The following is a 22,834-nucleotide window of genomic DNA, read 5'->3' on the forward strand; positions in this document are numbered from 1 at the left end:
CCACTCCACGCTGTGAAGGTGGTTAGACAGCAAAGCTGTTGTATCACCTTCAACGATTGACCACGGCCTTATATACCCTTTGATGGCAAACGCCCCCAGATGGTGCTCCAGTATTTGACGCCCTAGAGAACGTCCTGTTTATCAAAAAAATGAACGACTAGTACCCATAGCGACGAGGTCACCTTAACACCGCCGCTTCAAATGTAGGTGAAGCGTTTATCCACCAATTGTCCAGGTGAACGCCAGAAGAACGCAGCAGTGCGAGATCTGTTAAAATGTTTCGAGTATTCTTGTAAATGAGCTTGCCTCTTCCGAGATGCAGTATTGTACAGCCGAAGGCCCTTGTTGCATCTGGAAATTTGTTTCTTGTAGCATTTATGTTTTCTAGCACTGGTGAAATAAGCAAGCTCAAAAGGGTTACAAAGACGGTACGACCGGAAGTCGCTTGGGCGACTTCCGGTCGCACCTTGGGCAACCTCCGGTCGCACCAGAAGTAACCGGCAGTTCATGTTTGTAAAGAGAAAAAGGGTCTGTACCAAATGACTGACGAAAAAAAAGTTAAGGGATTGTGCCAAAACTGTTTTTATATGAAAGACTTCGTACGGCTGCCGTTGGGAGCCTAGGTTCGAGCATTATGTAATTTGACACATTGGCATTGGCCACCCTATTCATATTACCGATTTCCCTGTTAGCTTCACGTTTTCTTGGTGCGCGAACTTTGACGGAAATATGATTATTAATATTCGAAAACTCTTAACCACTTATAGTTCTTCTATTAACAGTTGTTTCAAGTACATCAGATGTGCCCTCGCCTCTGTTTTTTAAGCTATTTATCATTTCACATAGTTCCTTCGTGTCATTAATGTTACCTTTGAATTTGAACTAATTCCCTTTTGAAATAGGAAATGTTTTTATATAATTTTACAAAAGCCTGATACCTATAATTTATTATTCTCATTTGTCAGAGTCTATCATCCAGCCATGGCTTTCAAAAGTTTCGTTTCACCTTGCTTGCTTCAACCATGGGAACGCAAATGATGTAAGTTCTTTATATTTTTATAAACACACAATAAGCGTTATCTGCACCTTATTCAAGATATACATCTGAGAAGTCATAGATTTCAAAACGTGGTTCAAAATTATTTAGACTTTCGTCATCTATTTTTTGAGAACTGTAGCTTACTGAGTTGATTTGTTCTTTACGTTTCGTGTTGTTTGGAGCGTGGAAACTACTAAAGCAAAAAATTTGCAGATGGTTGCTTATAGCCTTACTTCTTTAAAAAGCCCAGAGTTTATTCGGGTCGATATTTGTTAAACATGTATAGATGAAAGTAGAGCTTTCACTGGTTATCCTAGTAGGGAGTGTTACCACATTTGAATTCGCGCAAGACAACACAGTGTCGTTGAAGTCTGTTGCGTATCAATAATTTTCTGATGTGTTTATACTTTTATCTCCCGTAACCAGGAACGGTTTTTTGTTGAAAAAATGAAATGTGGTAGGTCTTCAAGGAAATCAAAAGCAGCCGTAATTCCTTCCAGTGGCCTGTACATCGCTACACGAACCGTGTTTTTAATACGTAGGGCAGGACGCTCGACGTGTGCATTCACTACATAGTGTTTCTCCACGACAGCAACTGGTATAGACAATTTCACATATATCAAAATACCTCCACCCCGTTTCTGCTTTCGGTAAAACTTTACACAAATGTAATTATAAAATATGGTGGTGCTTCACCTTCCCGCAACCATGTTTCGGTGAACAAAAATGCACCATAACGCAATGTAAATGCAAAATAACATAAAGACCGCCTTGTTTCCTACTTATACCCCTCGTATTTTTATGAATTGCAAAAGAAAAGACTTGTTATTTCTGAACATATCATTGAACTGTTCCCTATATAATATTCGCATAGATCAGCATCGAAAAACAAAATAAGAGAGTACCACTGGCATCCAAAATAATTTACCCTCTTTTCCATTTCGGTCGTGCATGAAAATCTTTTGCAGTCACTTCTCCAATGAAATAGTATCAATTAGTTTCCTAAACTGAGCTATCCTAATTAAAATTTCTTCTCCAATTCAAGTACTTTAGTAGTGCTCCTCACAAATAATTTTACTTGCAATGATTAGGGTCCTCTCCTTACTAGCTATTTCTAGTTTTTCGCTCTATCGACATTAGAGTTGACAATAAAATGTGAAAACTAAAAAATAAAAAAATAGAGAAAAAATTATCCCAAGGGTGTCCAATAGCGCGTCTGGCATTAAACTTTAAAATCTCTACAAATATTCGCAACGCGGTTCGTGCACCGGACATGTTTCTTATAAGCCGGCAGAGCAGATTATTACGTATTGATGTCAAACATATGCTGTCGTCTTACGACCCTTAACCGCAGCCAATTTCTTCAAATAGAGTACTTGCTCATGTCTTTCTACTTTGGCGTTCATTCGAGCTACATCTTCTCGACGCACGAAAATCCGCGCATCACGAAATACTCCCAGAGCGTGGTGACTCAGAAATTGCTGAGCGATCCTTAAGGAGTGTACGAAACCCATCGCTCGTCTAGATTTTTAAACCTAATCAACCAAAAAAAGTAGGTTGATAGAATCGTTAAATATAAATTCTTGCAAATGGCATCCTGCTTGGTTTTTAGCAAAGTAAATGCTGTTACGCCAGGTCCCACAGACAAGCATACCCATGCTTTTGCGGGCAGGTCTATGTACTGTGTTGAAAAAGAGACAATAAAATATTTAATTATTTATTTATTTATTTAATACACAATATTGTTGCAAATTGGTGAGTGTGATCCCTATTAGTGCTATACCTCAGTAGTTTGATTTACTATTAGCTGTTACTTCGGAGTTAGTATAGTGGCTCTAAGGCAAGGTGCTGGCCACGAATCCCAAACTAGCAGGTGGTAAACCTTTTCAAGGTGACGGCAATTCGATTTTGATAGAAGCTTATTGTTTTTACGCTCCATCTAGGTAATAATATCGGCAGCACAGTAATATTGCCTGATCGCTTTCGCATAATTTATTTTAATGTATATTTCTCAAATATAATGTGTATAAGTGTTATGTAATATGATATAACAATATTTACCTTGTGTGGTGGAGTTTACGAAGGTTTTGTGTTGTGTGCCATCTTCTGGGCACAATACTTAATTTAGTTATATATATATATGTAAAAATGTATATATAACCAAATTAACATATATATAACTAAAACAAAATATATAAGTTAAAATTAGCAGCCTTATTCAAACAGTGAGTCTTCTACTTCAGTAATCAACGAGGCGCCACCGGTTGGTGCCAGGAGCACCTGTCGTGTATGGGCACAATGGCTTTCCTTAGTCACCTACACACTGAGCCGCGCTTTTAACTAAGAGCAATAAATACTATCATGATCGCTATCATTTTAAATTTTATTCCTTGTTATGGTTATCGGGACAAAGATATAGTAATACAAGAATATACCTTCTCGTTTTTAAACTTGGAATGCAATTTATTCAACGCGAACACCCGTAAAATGTCTTACAAAACGTGCTTTCCACGGAGGCACTTCGTAGAATACCTTCCGGGAATCTGTAATATTATCAAGAATTACGAGTACACTTAAAAGGCAACTCCGCGTCATTTTTTTAAACAATGCAGTCCTCTTCAGTTTCACCTCGGGAGACCACACGACATATATTACCACGTATTTCTGCCTAAATGATTCTTAGACGGTTCGGGAAACTTAGCAACTCGCCAAGTTGCTAAAATCGGCGGACTCGAGTGGGCGAATCGGGGCGCAACCATCAGCCATGTCAAGGCTACGTCCTGGACGCAGCCAACATTGAGCTAAACGTCATCACCATTGCCCCATTTTGCTTGGTTTAACTTCTCCGGGAAAGCCTAGCGTAAGACGTCAGCAACGTTTCCTCTCAGCGCTCAGCGGTGTCCACGTGATTGGCGCAACGCACCAGCGCAACGCGCTTCTTGGGAGCCATCCGACCACCTCGCCGTGGTCCCGCCATTACCGCCGTCTCCCGCGTCACAACCGCCTTCGTCCTCTAACCGTTTGCGATTATCGTCGCTCGGAGTTTCACCCACATCACGCACACTATGTGCGCACAGTAATGCCAGAGTTGTGCAGACTTCGTCGAATGTCGTAGACACCAGAACTTGGCGAAGAGTCTGGTGCAGACGACCCAATCCCGCTCATCGATGCGTAGAGGATCACGCGCCATCTCGCTCCACGTGAGAGCCATGTTCTCGGCGGCCCGAGGTCAATGTTGCCGGACGGAGTCGAAGTTTCGGTTTCCGTTTCTGCTCCTTTTAAAATTAGATTAAATATCTATATATCCAATTTTTCGCGAAGCAAATGACGTAGTGTGTATTACTAGGGCTTTTTAACGCGAAATTTGTCATAATCACGAAATCTTCGGAATTGAGGGGAATTTTCATTCAAGACTGCTTACGTGAAGGAAAGCCAAAGCATTATTGTCCCACGGGAGAAATGTTTCCGAATAAGGTTTCTGCGCGTATTAAAGTGTAGGCTGACGTATAGGACGACGTCGAGGGCGATTTCCAAAGATCGACGCGAAGCACGGCGTCTAGGACGACCCCTAGGACGACTTGGAGGCCGACGTCAAGAACGGCGTCTAAGGCGACCTCAAGGACGACCTCAGGGACGACGTCTATACCGACTTATCGTACGACCTCTAGGATGGCACTAAGGACGACGTCTAGGACTACGTTGAGAATGACTGCTAGAGAAACACTTAAAGACGCTGTGACGTATTTGCGAAGGCGCCATGTTTGCTTACGAAAGCCGCCGTATATGCAGACGCGGCTGCCAATGTGGAGGTCGTAGATCTAGACGGCAGTCGCCTCACAGTCCATCTCACGAAACATAACGCGAGGAGAGATGAAATTCGAAGCGCACCTTTTGCACACGGCGCTCCGGTGGTGAAATCACGCTGATTACGAATGATGACACTTGATACCATTACGCTTATGATGCTCGATAACGTATTCTTATGTCCATCTTTCGGGCACAACGACACCGACGCAACTTGTTTTTCAAGTAATGTGATAAGTGAGGTCGTCGTAGAGGTTCAAGACAACCGCAAGGACGACGCCAATGTAATAGGGCAACAAGTATCGCCCATCGAGCAGCGCGCGACGCTCAACTTTACTTTTATCGGCTTATACGACGCTTTTTTGCTCAATGGGAGAAGTAAGGCTTTTGCCTTAATACGGCAGGTTCATAATACCCGGATGGATTAACTCTACCAAGGACGTCACAAACACTCTTTGAGGGGTTAAATTTTAGTTTCACACTGTGTAAGGGTGACACCTCTCAACCTGTAGCGTTCATCATAAATTGTAAATAAAACTATTACGTCACCAAGAGTATGATGAGGTCTAGCGTGAATGTTCCAACGTCAATATGAACCCATTAAAAAGGAAGTTAGTAAACATATTAATTATTTAGCTAACTAATCAACATAGTTTAACTTTTTATTGATGTCCCTATGGCCACTTATTGCGCCCCATAGCTAAACATCCAGACGGATGTTTCCTTCCTTTGTGCAGCTAAAACAATACCCAGCGTAGATTTGCTGGGATCATTGAATACTATTGGAATTGAAATAAATTAACTACTTGTCAGTGACGCATAAGATAACTAGCCCACCAGGGTAGAAAACCATAACGAAGATGTTTGATGTGAGCTTCCAAAATTAAAGGTGAAAAGGAAAGAAAATGATGGAAATTAAGAGAAAAGGAAGGAAAGAGGGAAAGGCTTTCTCTATTTCCTTCAAGGATCATTCTTTCATGTTTTCATACCCACAATTTCAACAGTGTTTCTTTTGATAACAAGCTAACTTCGTTTAACTTTGCGAGAAAGATCAACCGCGGTAGGCTGATCTTTCGCGCAATTTCGCGCAGACGGACCGTGGCCATGGAGGCGTGCAGTTCGAACGCTCCGGCAATGTTTTACGTTGATACTAACAATCCATTCCTGTTACTTTAATAAATGTAGTTTCTCGTTTTGGAAACCCCGGCTCCGTGTTGTTCCTCCCCGATGGGCATGCAGCAAGGCAACCCTACCACAAGGTGAAATATATATAACGCAAAACAGGCAATATTAGTTGTGTTGGTGAGTAGTAAAATTTAAATAATGTTCATGATTTTTCGCTAAATACTAGAACGGCCAAGAGCGGATGATCAGAGCGAGAGAGAAAACAGCGTCCGCCGCTACCTGTCAGAGACGACATCGCTTTAACAACTATCAGGGTACCAAAGAAAATTGAGTACAGATAAAAATTTATTTGACTGTCACGTCATATTTCGACAAATTGAGCAAAGGTTTATATGATGCTTCTAATATTTCTCATGACGGATTAAAAACGCACTTTGAGCCTCTGGTACGGCATCCAATGCCGCTACAAAAGATATTAACTAAAAAAAAACTGCCTTAAAAACATAATTACAAGAGCACCCTGGTTATTAACGTTGCAAGTGTAACTACCTAGTGAGTTAAAGCAAAACACTTTTTAGATAGCTAGAACTGCAGCATCACACACACAAAAAAACTCTCGTGTAAATCCACGTCACCATATATCTCCCCCTTAACCGTGTCATTGATGAAACCAGACCGCCAGAGTCCAGCATTCACACCCGAACACCAAAACTCTGATGTCGCTTCACAACACCGGAGCTCTGATGTCACACCAAAAATGAGTGTTCTGATATCTTACCAGAACACCCGAGGGCTGGTGCGTAAATGTTTCAAAACTCGAATGTGAATAAGGATGTGTAACACCAGAAAACACCAAACATTTTCCTGGTGTATTTTAAATGCGACATTTATTTCGCCCTTCTCCCCTCCCACAAAAAAAACTTTTTCTCTGTTACACGAAACGGACAGCATGCACTCGGAAGAGTCCTGAGTGTATATATACCGACAAGGTGTTTACAAACAAGCCCGCGTTTGCCCACACCATGTGTGGGCACTGCGCGTGCGCAGAAACCCAATTCGCATGAAGTGAGGCGTCTGCGCATGTGCAGTGCCGTCGACAGCGCCACCGCAACTGCGTGACGTCACGGCCGCGTGTTGGTCTATACTGAGAATACAGGACAAGACTCTGAAAGCCCCCAGTGGGAATCAAACCTAGAGCCCAAGATTATTAGCCTGACGTTTAAATATTGACATTAAGAAATTTGCTAAGATCTCATCGGCCAACAGACGCAGCGAAGCATGCTAGTGGCTCAAGCGTGTGGCTCCTGCTTTTTTTCCGCTGCACGAGGGCTCGTGCAGCCCAGATGCAATAGAACGCAAGAAGCTTGCGCCTGTGTCCGCCATTCCGCAGATGTTGCAGAGCTTCCAACAGAGGGCATACCTGCAAAATGTGTCATTGTGCATAGTACTCATAAAAAGGATCCGACATGCATTGCAGGAATCAGCTGGGAAAAGTGAAGAGGAAGGGGACCGTTGGGCCTGAAGTTTAGTAGTAACAAGTCAGGAGTAACGACCTTAACTACGAAAAGGGGTAACCCCTTACAATACAAGACTCTGTAATAAACCATGTAGAAAAATACGAATATTTATACTTTTCTTTTGTACATAAAAAAAATATAAATGAGAAAGGGCAAAATATTCAGCTATGGTGAAACTCAGGGCCCCAGTGGAGCTATAATAGATATAGTTTGATCCTGAATATATGGAAAATTTGGATGTTGACTGAACTATCATTTTACATAAGGTGAGAGCTTCAATCTGGGCTGAAAATTCGTCGAAGGAGGGTGAACGCAGAGCTAATGGGAACACACTAAATGACTGTGTTTCCATACAATATGGGCTTATCGTCCTTTCATAGCTCAAATGTAATTACAAAATTGGAGTTTTAGAAAAAACTATCGAACATAAAAACTGGGTATGCATGTAAAGCATACAAGCAACTATGCATAAAAAATGTTTAGCATAAAAAAACGAAGCGAACCCGAAATTTGGCATATTAATACCTTTTCACTTAAGTGATGGGGCTGGTTTGTCTAGCTCAGAAAAGAAAAGAAGTAAAAAGGACAGATTTTTATTTTTGCAGAAAACAGTGTAAAATAAGCTTTACCGATGTACAGGTCGAAGAAAAAGAAAAGAAACAACATAATTCACGGGAAAGCTTTTAAGATACTTAAGTCACGGGGAACCTCTTAACTGCTTTATGAAAGAACGACAATCGTATAGGTTGTATTCACTGACGGTCACAGCTGAGCTCGCTGCTGCTTTCGAACCACAGGGGAAAAGAGGGAGGGGGAAACTGCTTTTTGTATGAATTTTGAGTGAAAGTTAATCTTCTATAATCTTCTAAAGAGAGTAGCGACGTCTGGTGAAGCCTTGGACATACAAACAAAAAGTCCCGGTGAGGATAGTTTCTCCTTCTCTTCTTCTCTTGTGATTGCCCGAGAGCTGATGGGAAACTTCTCCCGAGTATGCGCCGTGAGTAGTTACCTGAAATATTGCGTCCAGTGAATACCACCTATAAACACACACATATAGGTCTATATTTTAAGTGATAGATACGTACGTTCAGGATGCCATAGTGACAGCGTGACGCTAGGACACCTGGTTTTGAAATGGACGGTGCTTCGTCGTGCAATCCCTGAAGGAATAACTGAATTGGCGCGAATGCAAAATATTGCTTGGGAAACAAAAAACTATAAAGAAACCCAAGAAATAGTAAAAACAGCCGAATTGGTGAAGAACTTCCTTCGTAACCGAAGACACGGAAGAAGGAATAAAAATAAAAACATAAAAGTCTGGCGGATAACCTATAGATAACCGTGAAAATGCGCAGGATTGGTAGGTATACACCAAATCATGTTTACAAACAAACCGGAGCGCCCCTAGCGGACGCCACCGGCGCCGCGCATGCGCGATGAGGTGTGGGCAAAAACCTCGCCATCGCCCATAAACAAACCATTGAAATGCGATGTTATCGGCGTCGGTGTGAGTCCCCTGTCCTTTTTCGTGTTCGAATTGTTGATTCTACGTCTTCCTGGCAATATCTGACTACTTGTGCGGCCTCAGCGAAATTAACGCGGCTCGTTACACCGCGAAACGTATCGTGAATAATGTGAGGTGCGGCGATTCATTCCGCTCGAACGCCGCAGAATTTACGCTAAAGCCTGATTCGCATGATGAGATTACATTCGCAATTTTCAGTCGCGACGTCGCTCGGCTGCAAAAGCGTGAACCGTAGCTGAGATGGTCGACGTCGATACTGAAAATCGCAAGCAGAATCGAACCAAGTGAATCAGGCATAACAAGTCGGTGATGGCCGCTGGTAACAATTATCAACATCTCCTTGTATCTACACCGAGCCCGCTTACCAACCATCAAACTTAAGCCTTTTCAGCCCAGCACTTACTTATTATAGCAAGTGCCGGGCCCACGTTTGGTGTACTGGCCGGTTTCGCCTAAAAGAGCACACGACAAGCAGAAACGTTTGAAAGAGCAGACGACAGTTCGACCGATCAGGCGGCGGTTTGAACTTGAAGACGCACTGAACGTAGGCCGCAGGTGGTTCTTATAACTCGACGGTTTTCCGGCATTCATGTTGGAACAAAACAAATAAATCTGATGACCCCAAGTATCCGTGAATTCAACCTAAAGTGCTTCCCGCCCAAGCAATCGTGGTGCGACGGCATCTGGTTTTCGCTTTTCACTGCACATATCCACGTTTTCAGACGAAAAGAGCACATCAAAACTGACCTTCAAACATTTCTCGACTATTTTCGTGCAGCCCCAGTCGCGGCGTTTTGACGAGAAGGCCGGTTTTTGTCTGGTTCATTTCAAAACAACGTAAAAATACACGTCTCACATGGGGATTTCCGCCCACAGCCCCAGACCGGAAGTGCGCCCGACGCGCCACCACCGCGCCGTGACGTAACAGAGATGAGTTCGTGTATAGGTTAGTTAAAGAAATAAAACCATTATATCAAAACCTAACGCGGAGGGTGTTAATGCTTCTAGGCTTGACGTTACAAGCTTCCGCCCAATAACATCGATGCATATATGCAGCGTATGATAGAATACATATACGCTTGCTGAAAGTGCTCTGGTCCTCTTCAGAAGGATATGCAAGAAAAAAAAGGAGATTGAAGTGGACATCGCTTAACAGAAGCGCCGATCCTCTGAAGCTCAGCGGATTCTTCGAGCCAATGAGACGCCGGAAAATAGAAAATAGAATTTGGCTAGCGACAGAGAAGCAAGCTGGGAACGTTCTGCTACGATCAAGGTCAGAGCAAAAGAAAGGATGTTCGTCTCAATTTAATCAAATGATGATGGCCTTCATAGAAAACGGGTCGAGATGATGTCACGTCGTGTCACAGTCTGCAGCGAAGCGCCGCAAAAACATGATCCTTCTTTTTCACTAGGGCTTTACGGCTAATTACTTAAAATCGCCTTCACGAAACGAAATTACCTTCAGCAGGTGAAATATTTTCACCTCGTCAAAGGCATACAAAAGCTGTATTCATATTGGCTAACAGTGTATACAACCGCGTTACATTTTATTTTTCAATAATGACCCCGGTTACTTCAAATTGCACAGCATTTGACACATTATTTGATCGTGAACGATGTTCGTACTCACGCCTGAACACCCAAGGCTCCATGTTGCGGAGCCCTCTGATGACCTTCAGAAGTCCAAGAGTGCAGGCCGATGACACATCTGCTCTCTGAAGCTTTCGAGCCAAGGATGACGAAGCACCAAATGTAGTCAGGTTTTGCACTAAATAACCTAGCCTTTCAAGTATCGTCGTGCGATTAGCAGCTGGAGAAATGGAGGTCGCCGGTGAGTCTTCAATTAACTTAGCAGGTTCTCGAGAATCCATTCGCCTTGAACCGTTGGCTGTTTTCTCACTAGAATGAAAACCTAATTCTCGCGATGATACGCTCAGTATAACTTCGTCTGTAAGAAAGTTCTTTTTGAATGCGAACACTGCAGTAGTATCAGATTGAAGGTGAAATGCCAGGAAGAGGCCAATTATTTTAAAGAGCTCCATGGCAGCTAACTGACAAGGTGCAACTTCCTTAAAAGCAGGCGTTGCAGACGAGCTTCCTTCGGGCAAGGTACGAGCGCTGATAATGGGAAAGTTCTCCTCAAGCCAAACTTCACATCCTGAACATCAAAAGTAATAATAAAAACGTTATTAAAAAAAAGTTTCTTGGACGTTGCCTTTTTTGTAAACTGAAAGCAGCAAGCATTGACTAGCAAAATAAAATGCCGTTCTGGCAGGGTGGATTGCATGACTGCTCATACGTATCCCCATATGAAACTTCCAAATGATCGTCATTTTGCATTCCCGGCAGTTTCAGGAAAGTGCGTGACAAGGCCATCAGGCAAAGAACTCATTCCAAGGAATATTCACGGAAAAGCTTGACAAGCTGCGCCCATTCTTCAAGTTACACTGCGCATTTACTGCTTATAATAGGAATAAAATTGCACATGCCTACAGTTTTTTTTATAAGCGTGTAATAACCGAAGACTTTTTCTAGTAATTTAGGGGTGTTGAGGAAAAAAGCCGTCCTGCGTACTCAAATCGACTAGATATAATTGCTTCCAAAGACTCTGCAAGCCGGGTGTGGCATATTCTGAAGCAGACAAGGTTTAACATATTTCAGTTCCGAGTTCAGTCTTTGTACTGATAAGCGTAATTGGAATAAGTTCAAGTGTTTAGAAGCGTGTGAATGAGGCAATAAAGAATCGGACGTCTGAAATGTTTTGCGTTAATTTGTTTGAGAAAAAAAAAAGAGATATATTCGTATTCGAGCACTTCTCAGTCAAAGAACACAACGTCTCCAAGAACGACGAGTTCTGAGGGAAACCCCCTTTGACCTAAATAATATTGACAACTGAAAGTCCCGACAATCATATAATAGTATTTTGCATTTGTATGTGTATAATCAGTGCAAAAGTGGACTTTCTCACTATACTGAAATAAGAGTTGCCACAAAGGCTAGCTTGTGACGTATAACTACTAAAGAAAATAACAAAGACATAGAAAATAAAAAGAGACAGAATACAGGACTTGAAGTGTATTCTTTATACTAGTCGTTTCATTATATCAATCTCGTTTCACGAGAGGAATTTACATTTCTAGATAGTCCTGTGTTTTGAAACTGGCGAAATATTTAATTCGTCATTTTCCGTATGAGTGATGACGTTTTGTGAGTCACGGGAAATAAACTCTAATGGAACCTAATTTAGAATTAATTGTATCAAGCTTAACTAGAATAGACGATTCGTGTCTTGACGCTCTATGTAGTGAAGTCAAGCTCGTACGCAGTATTCGTGAGTATTGTCCGAACGTCTCTACCCCGGATCAAAACGAGTACAATACACAACACCGTAACCTATTAAATATAGGGTCTTATAAATCACCAGGCTCGATCTAAAATGGACCGTATAAATGGATACCTGCACGTAGCAATCTAAACTTTTCGTCAAATGTGTATTTCACAGGTTTTTTTTTTTTTTCGTAGAATTTCAATGCGTAGTTTTCTTTCTGTAAAAATTAGGGCCAACAAAGTTGCCAGGATCAACGGCGGGCGTCGACGCGGATGACCGAGTCGAGTTGCGGTTGGCGTTTGGTGCGCGCTTTGATTGATGGCGTCACGAGCAGCGTCCGAATATAGCCCCTGTACGTCCGAAGGTGTAGCCGACCAGCGAAAGAAAGCAGACGACATGCAGACGAAATATGTTGGCAGCAAAATCGCCGCCGTTATGCAAACGCGTGTTATTTCTTAGTATAAAATTTTGCTATTGTTGTCCGGGTTTATTTTTTAACAAAAATTGACATTACAAAAAGATTATGTTCATTTAATAAACCTCGGTGGTCATGAGCAGCCTCAATAAAGAGGTAGCGCCATCAATTAATACGAGCGCCAAACGCGTCCCGCCACTAGACTTTGTAGTCTTCGTCGCCGCTCGCCGTTGACCCGGGAATGTTTTTGGCCACACGTTTTGCAGAAAGGGAGCTACGCTTTCTAATATAACAAGAAATAACCGACCTGTGAAATGCACCTTTGACGAATAATGAGACTGCTACGTGCTCGTGCCGATTTTCGCGGTCCATTTCAGGTCTAGCCTGGTGACTTGGAACAGCCTACACTTTGTTTAAACCCACCCTTTAAAGCAGCCCTAACACTGGTTGCATGTTGTATCCGATATCAATATACTGTGGCCAAATAAATTTTTCTGTAGATATTTCTTCCTTTGGTTACCTGAAATGCCGCTTTAAACAAATGAACATAATGGTCTCTGGTCTCTCCCATCTGGGACCGAAATTATAGTTAAGCCGTGTGTTTATTGCACTTAGTCTTCATGCTGCGGACATCTGCGCTGGAATGACGAGCCACCAAATGGCGATCTGAAGGCCAGTACTATGCCTCGGTGCCACAAAAGAGCCTGATTGTTTCACTCCCGTAGCATATGTTTAAAACGTTTCCAAATACAAGGGTGTTCTTGCATTTGGCAGGTATTTATCGTCTCCAGTCTGAACAACTAAAAAGAAAAGGAGTCAATTTTTTTTTTTGAAATTGCGGTTTTTATTTTGAGCAAACTAATACCCATTTGAATAAAAAGAAAACGTTTAATTTCTGGCTGCATAAATATAAATATTATAACTTCCGTTGTGTTGTTGCGGTGCTAGCTTCTGTTTTTGAGAAACTAATTAAACCAGATATCTATGTTGCTTTCTACGGTACTGAAACGCCGAGGGTTCATAATTCCGTTGATTACGAAAAATTGTTTCGCCTCTTTGCTTTATGCTAAATAATACATTTGCGAATGCTCTAAAAAACCAATCCCGCGACTGTGCAAGAATGGTTCTATAGGCAACAGCAACTCTGAACTGTGATTACAGGTTTTTCAACAGCACTCAAATTTCCTTTCTCTCAATATTTTATATGAGGCTGCCGCTATCTAGGATTTACGAATATCCGAAAGAATTTTGCATGGCTCATTCAAAACATGTTTAAGGCGTCATGTACATTTCATGCCTAGAACCATTTCAGGCGTCCTAATTTTATGTAAATTAAAGTATACAACTAGCCAATATAAAAAAAATGAAAAAAGAAAGATTTCAAGGCGTTTTTAGCATTTCTTGTGGGAACTAGTTAACATGAAAGATTTTTATTCTCAAACTGCCATCGACGCTTATTTATTTTTCATCAGCAGGTTGTAATACCGCGTGCGTGGCGAAGATGTCAATGCACGCAGCTGCCAAGCGAAGGAATATGGTTGCAATCAAACTTGGCCCACATCTTTTTTCTATACTTTTGTAGTCGTCTAAAATGTTCAAGCGTGTCTTCAGCCGTCATCGAGTTCATCGAATGTTCCATTTAGGAACATTCCTGAACCTCCCCCATGTATCAAAGTAGCAGTAACGCCCTGTTTCGAGACAGTCGGCATCCCGTCGCCGACACAAGATACTGAGCCTTTCTTTTTAAGTGTGCACAGGCACAAGTTCGCTTAATTAAATATTGAGTGTAACCTTTAAATTCGCTTAAAGGGTTGTCACACTGAGGACACAGTTGGTCAACTCCGTCCATCAACACGAGGAAAACATGTTTTCGGCGACTCTGTCACACTGAGGCAACCGCAACTCTCGGGAAACATGTTTTTGTCGCCCGCAGCCATGTTTGCCGATATGTTGCCCGACAGTCGCAGGACACCCTATCGCACCGCGCGGACGGCGCGGCCAACACGCGTCGCCCGCGCGTGTTGGCCGGCAACCTGTCACGAAAACGAGGACTTTTCGCCGGCAATCCGTAACGCACGACGTGAGCTAATCGAATTCGCAAGGGTACGTATCCCAATGTTGCATTTACTTTGCGTTTTAACAAGCTTTATCTCGACAAAAAGGTCTTTGTTTATTGTTTGGAAACTGACTCTGCCGTTCAGCTTGGGGGTCATCAGGAGGCCGTAGTGAGCGCTTCGACAAATAGGTCATCTTCTAGCCTTGCACAAACATCGTCATAGCAGATTAACAGCAATAACAGCCATCGACCGCCTGTTGAACAAACTTCGATTATTTTTACTATTATGCGGAGTGTCATAAAAAACCGTGACGCGCATAATGCCGTTTTAGAATCATCTTCTGCTTATTTAGTTGTTCTCAGAGAAAGGTGGCTCACTGCTAAAATACGTGACAGCGAAATTTTCTCGTGTGGTAAGCGCTTCAATGTGTATCGCTATGATAGGGAATTCAGATCCCGCGGAGGCGTGTTAATTGCTGTATCTGAGAATATTACATCTTTCTGAGTGAACATTTCAACTAATCTTGAGTTTCTTTTTGTATGCGTTAGTGCAAGCAGTAAACGTATAGTTTTTTGTGTTTGTTATAGACCGCCAACTTATTCTGCTACCTTCCCCAATGACCGACACGACGTTTTTATTTTGATTTTAACCAGGTTTTCTGACACTCCGGTCTTTTTCTTGGGAGATTCTAACTATCCTAGTATTGTGTGGACTGGTGTGTGTCCCTCTGTTGCGCCCAATTCCTCAGAATATCTCGATTTTCTAAATGTATGCGTTGATTTCAACCTAACTCAGCTTGTCACAACGCCTAAACGTGTTACAGCCACAAATGCCAGTTGGCTTGACTTGTATTAAATTACTCACCTGATTTTGTTTCCGAAATTTCTCACCTTCCTGAGCTCAGAGATAATTGTACGTTACACATCACCTTAAATTTACCTGCAGTTACTCCCTCGAAAGAAACCAGTTTTATTCGAGATTAGAAAAAAGCGATGTTTGATGCCACTAACAATGAACTCGCTCTCTTTGTGGATGGCTACATCCATTCTTTTTCATAACGATCAGATCAAGATAATTGGAACCCTTTTAAAAATATTGTTAAATCACTCACGGATATATAAATTCGGCTTCTATCGATAACGTCCCACACTAATTATTCTTGGTTCAATGTCCAACTCTAGCGGCTTCCCAATAAGAAAAAAAAAACGTTTGTTTAGGGCCGCTAAGTCCTCTAACAAACCGGATCGCTGGTCAGCCTATCACGACGCTTTTGTGGAGTACAAATATACTATTCAAAGCGCCAAACATTCTTTCTTTAATATCACCTTGTCGACATTACTAGCCACTAGACCTAAACAATTCCGGAACATTGTTAACAGTAAAGAGAAGTCGTCTATTTCGCTTTGTGTTGACGCTTGTGCGTTCCGAAGTGATGTCAGTGCGGTGATCCTGAACAATGTTTTTGCTGACCGATTTCCGAGCTTTGTTAATCCGCCATCTTGTTTAGTGCATGGATATAATTTTATACCTATAGACCCTATTATAATTGACCCCACTGGTATTGTTAAACTAATAGAAAATTTAAAACTGTCTTCTTCAGCTTGTCCTGATAATATTAACTTAAAGTTCTTGAAAAACTCAATTATGTATTCATCTATTATATTTTCTAAACTATTTTTTCATTCGCTTGAACTTAGCATTTTACCTGACGACTGGAAGGTAGCCAGGGTGATTCCATTGCACAAAGGAGGTGATAACCATTCCCCCCTTAACTATCGTCCAATATCGCTTACCAGCATACCATGTAAATTACCAGAGCATATAACATACTCACAACTGGTTAATTTCCTGGAATCAAATTCCTTTTTTTAACAACGGACAACATGGTTTTCGCAAATTTCATTCTTGTGAGACTAAGCCTTTTTCATTCACTAACGATCTTCATTCCATCGTTGATTGTGGGCCCCAAGTTGACTGTGTTTTTCTAGGTTTTAGCAAGACTTTTGATAAAGTTCCTCTCCAGTTGCTTCTATTAAAACTTACCAAATTAAGTATTGATCCTAACATCCTGCCTTGACATCCTGTTTTCTATTTAAGCTATATCAGTTTGTTACTGCTAATGAGAACACGTCTCCCCTCACTTCTGTCACATCCGGTGTTCCTCAAGGATTCGCATTAGTCCCTCTACTGTTTCTCATTTACATCAATGACCTACCTAATTGCGTTTCATCATTAATTAATCTTTTCGCTGGCGACTGTGTAATATATACTAAATCTACTAACGACTTTGATGTTTTAAAGCTCCAGACAGATATCAATGCTGTTTACCACTGGCGTGAACTTCGGAATATGGAATTTAACATTACTAAATGTAAAGTTATGAGAATATCACGGATTAGTCCTAATGTGCCCTTCTACCTTCTCAACAACGTCCCTTTGGTTCTGTTTCTTCCCATAAATAGTTCAGCATTCACATTATTTGTAACCTTTCACGAAAACTGCACGTTGAATATGTCATCATTAACGCTAACCCACATGCTAGGTTACCTAACATGAAACATTGCTCTCGCACCGTCAGCCTTAAAATTAACACTGTATAAATCTCTCTATCACTCCAAATTAGAGCAAGCTTCTTCTGTCTGGGACCCCAGTCAGTCTAATCTAATCAATGTTCTGAAAGCGGTCCAAAACTGTTTTGCTCGTTTTATTCTAGGTAAGTATCACCGCACTGCCAGTGCGGTGATACTTGAAAATCACCTTGTTCCTGCCTAACCTCTTTCTCCAACGTAAAGTTGCTCGATCGCGTCTTTTTCACAAGATCTATCATGCTAACCCGTACTTAAAGCAACGTCTTTTCATCCCACCATTCTACATTTCACCTCGCATCGATCATCACCTCAAAGTTTGGATTTGTAGATGTAATACCAACGCATTTCTACTATCATTTGTCCCTAAAACTTCTTTGGAATGGAATCACCTTCCCACTTCCGTAATTTCTATTATTGATACCCAAATGTTCAAAAATGCTATAAATACTCTTTGCTGTCCTGAGCCGCCATGATACCTTATGTATTCTGCCCTTTGTTCTTTTTGTGTGTTATTTTGTTACTCACACTCCCCTCTTTATTTCCGATTGGCCTTGAGGGCATTTAAATAAATAAACAAATAAATAAATACTCCGCCATCTTGATTGGTTAACTTATTTCGTAGGTTTCACGGCGGCGCTAGGACTGTGCCTCTCCGAAGTGGTAGTGCGTTGGATGGGACGGCAATTACCACGGAATAACATCATCCGGGGACCGTAGCTAAACCAATTGACAGGAGAAGTACTTTCTCATTTATGTTTTATAATAAATTTTTTCATTCGCTGACAAAGAAGCTATTCCTGTCGGAGGAAGATAAGATTGCTACCATGTTTGTGATTTATGCCACCGTGCGTAGTGTTTCTCTCCGGTTTTTGTGTTTCATGTGATTCACATTTCAAAATGTAAAATTGACTTTGCACCGGCAGTACCCCAAAGCGCATTTTGTAGCGTGGTATTGAGCTGAACTCACAGTGCTTAAAAACTGCGACACCGACACGTTAGGCCTTCAGAATTATGGGTGGAATAAATCTTTTTTTGAACGCTATCAATTTGCTTTTACCACCTGTTATACGATCACATGAGCCCCCCCCCCCCCCCCCCCCAGAAAAATAAAGAAGAAGAAAACCCAACTTCCTGGGGATTTCTGAAACAATTAGAATATCTGGCAGCGGCGCTTTCAAGTTCTAGGCATTAGCGTCCTGATAAGAGCGGTCTTTTTTATGCTTCAATTTTTTGATCGCTTGCTTTCGTGAGTAATTTATATTAAATTTTATCAGTGGGGACTTGACGTGCCTTTTTATTTTCCTAGCAGTAATGTGAGTTGGTCCCTGGGCAGTTCTTATTTCAAAAACTGTGTGAACATTCATGACCATAGCTATTTGACACTTCCTTTCTGTATTTAGAGAGCAAAAACGCTTATCAAATTGTTTTACCTGCGCGCGAACCTTCATGAATCTTTAAAAAAAAGCTTTTTTCAAGCCTTTATATTAGGAAGCTTAGCAAAACGTAATTGATAGGGAACTCCGCCTTCGGAGCTATCTGTGTTGTCATGTTTACGGAACACCATTCACTTATCCACTGATCTGGACAACAGGCGTCGTTTAACAAAAGCTGCTGCTGTTCTTATTCCCGGAAGATGTCACACAGATGAACCATTGTTGCTGTCACCTGTAATCATCTTTCAGAAATGTGACAGGTTTGTCTGGCAACAGGACCACCAAGATCACAATTAACTATTTGTTGATGAACATGGTGAGTTGATTTGGCCACCTTGTTTCCTCAATGTGAATGGGCCTTTAGAGTTTTTCATTGTGACATTCTGCTGGAGGGTCTAGGTAGCGTTGATTGTAGACGCTCAGCGATTCCATAAAGAAAATGACGAAGATTCTTGGTAAAAACAACAAACGCAAGTGGTTCAAGACGAAAATAACCAACGACCAAGTCGAGTCTCGTCAAATGATATCGAGCTGTGAAGGATTATGTGAAACTATGACCACGAAACAAGATGACACACAACAACACCTAAACACGACGACAATTTACGACGACGGTACACGACGACGACTTAAGGTGGAAACCTCCGATTGTGGACTTAATGCGACGAACTCCAACAAAGACTTACCGCGACGAACTCCAATAACGTCTTATGGCGACGAGCTACCACGATGACCTACCACGACGAGCGATAACAAGGGCGGCTGACGAAGGTGAACCACGACGTCGACGAATGCGACAATGACGGCGGCAAACGACGATTAGTGGTGCCGACCACCGCTAGCACTGATGACGAAAGACGAAAATAACGGACGTCTTACGACAATCACGACTACAGCGAAGTCCCCGACGGGGCACGTACACTGATAAACCGGAAAAATTCCAAGACAATTTTAATGGGGTTAATTACATTTGCTTTGTTCTTTTCTTCCCATAAGCAACGGGCCACTGCTTCAAAAAGAGTTTGCAATGCCAAGGGCGTTGGTAACCCACGCGGCTGCCAAACGAAGAAGCCCAACTTAGCCAAGGTCTCGCTTTTATATTTCTGTAGTCTTCTGGAATGTTCCATCTTGTTCTCAGCTGACATTGAGTATTCTGTTTCGGAACATTACTGAACATGCGTGTCTCGGAGCAGTGAAGCGCTGCATCGAGACAGTAGCCTTCCCGGCGAAGGCACAGGGTGCTGGCTCATTTCTCTATACGTTTTAGGCACAAGTTCGTTACAATAAATGTTTGTCTACAATTTGACATTTATGTCCTATCTTATATAGTTACATTATTGGAAAACAAAATTAGGTATTCCGTTTTGTTCCTCTTGAACTTTTGGAGTGGTGGCATTGACATAATACCCCAGCGTTGGTAAAATGATTTGAAGATTTTCAAGCCCCTTACCACGCCGAACAACGATCGCGTCATGCAAAGCGGTGTGTGCGAACAAAAATGTTGATGATAGGTTTATCCGCAGAGTCACGAACACTTGGAACATTTTCGCTCCTTTCCTGCGTTGTGCTGTCCTTGTCTTCATTCAGTTCATTCAGTGCCGTGAAGGGCGTGCGGCCTTAATATTTACGCCTTAACACGGGTTTTTGAATTGAGTCATCACCCTTAGTAGTGGTCGCGATATGTTTTCCACTAACGCTGCGATGTTTTTGAACATCGAACGGGGATGTTTTCTCAGATACCATTCAAATCGAATCTGTGATCATATCTTTATTTTGCAGAAATGATTAACTCATATCCAGTTCCATGCAATATATGCCCTACCAAATTTACTAGAGGTTTTGCGTGACAACTAGGACCTTCAAGATGGTAAAGGTAGCGTTAATAAAGCTTCGACGTCTTCGTTAAAATATTTTCTATTGTAGTGGAAGTCTTTTTAGCAAGACCAAAATCATCATTATCTCATATGTTATGTCTTCTTTTATACAAAATTGACATCTTGTTTTTTTTAAGTTCGGTTTTGTGTTTTTGTGGAAGTCCAGCAAACAAACCGATCTCCAGACACGTAAATTAGGTAGGACCCTTTTTTTTTGGCGTGCAGTATGTATATCGGAGCCTTCAAAAATGCTCGTATTAAAATACTAAAAAACCACAGTTGTCTTAATGGCATTTGCCCAGATGTGGGTGCCCATTGGGGTCCAGCATGGTGTCACGCTGTTGTTACGATGTGAGAAAAAAGGCTTGTTACTACGATGAAGAACATCGCTACATTTTTAGTTCAAGTTGTTTGGACATCCTTTTCAATTACTGTGTCTTCTTGTTGTCCGCATTACAATTTATTTGGAACGCTTCTCCAGGGTTTTATTCGTTTTTCATCTCAGGAAGATAGAGCATTAACAGTTAGCCTAATTTTTGAAACTCTTACCTGCTATATTTGTAGGTCATCTATATCCCACAATGTAGCTGATTGGCTCAACAGAGTACGTATTCTAATATTTCAACGACTGGATTAAGTGTAGTCACTCACCTTCGGAATATGGTTACCCTCTAGCAAAGGGGATTGCAAGGACAACTCACAAAGCGGGGAAAGGTGCTAAGATGTTATATTAATAACAAACCTGCAGCACTTTGCACAAAGATTTCTTCTTCAAATGGCCTCTTTCGAGTGTCTACTGTTTTTCAAATAATGAAATAAAATACGAGTTTTGCCTGCGCAAATTTGTAGTTGTATAAAACAACTATTTCCACAGAAAGAGATGTAAAGTTACTATGTTAATAAAATTGCACCTGTAATTGACAGTTTCTGGCGAGCATCATTGTGGTGTCTTTTTTCTTGGGTCGAGAGGCAGGAATATGATATAATTCTTTGAATAGTGGTGCAGTCCTTCGGCAACTTCAAGAATTACTGTCCAGTCTCGTGAGCGACATTTTTAGAGATAATTTTCCTCCTAAATGGGCTAAATATTCCTGGTGAGGCTATGCGTGTTAGGTAAAAAACGGCTTTAAGGCACTAATTCTACATTCATAGAGGTCTATTCAGGCCTTCCAGCCGCTACATATTTTAATTCTCAATGTACAGGCCAAACATTGTATCTTCCTGCAAAAAAGAAAAAAAAAATCAGGGGGACAGTTAGTTTATTTATCAGCTTTACTACTCCATTTTGTGAGTACATGGTTGTATGCTATAAATACAAATATTAATATCATAACAATTTCGTAGTCAATAGCATGCACAATAGGTTAAATATAAGGAATTAGGTTGGCGATGCGGGCCAATTTGATCATGCTTAGTGGATTTGGCACAGCGCACAAGAAACGAAGGCAAAGTAGAATCATATACACAGGACAAGCGCTTACTCTCAATTGAAGTTTTTATTGAAATGAAACATCAAAGTCAACAACAGCATTCCACAACATCATGGCCAATTCAGCACGTGTGAGGTAACATATCTCTTCGCTATGTAAAATGACAGAAGTTTGACTTACACATCTCCCAGTCCCTTCATTTTTCGTCGTGTATTATACCTCTAAAATTCCCCTAGTCATCTGATCTCCCCCCCCTCCTTCCAGCAATTGTGACGTGAGGGAAGTCGGACATCCGCAATCTGCACAATGAAGCGGCAGCTGAAACGGAAGCGACAGTGATCGGCCACTAGCCGCTTCATTGTGCAGATTGTAGATGACAATCCGACTTCCATCATGTCACAATTGCTGGAAGGGGGGAGATCAGATGACTATGGAAATCCTAGAGGTCTACAAGATCAAAGAAGAAGGGACTGGACAATGTGTAAGCCAAACACCGGTCATTCTACATAGCAAAGAGATATGTTATCTTGACACGTGCTGAAACGCCGTGATGGTGTAGAATGCTGTTTACTTCGGTGTTTCTTTTCAATAAAAACTTTAGTTGAGAGTAAGCGCCTTGTCCTGTTTACACCCTACTACTATGTCTTCGTTTCTTGAGCCTGTGTGGAATCCACTAAGTATAAAAATAATGCTCTGAAA

This window comes from Ixodes scapularis, unplaced genomic scaffold, assembly GCF_016920785.2.
Source record: "Ixodes scapularis isolate PalLabHiFi unplaced genomic scaffold, ASM1692078v2 PGA_scaffold3__209_contigs__length_174095766, whole genome shotgun sequence".
NCBI lineage: Eukaryota > Metazoa > Arthropoda > Arachnida > Ixodida > Ixodidae > Ixodes > Ixodes scapularis.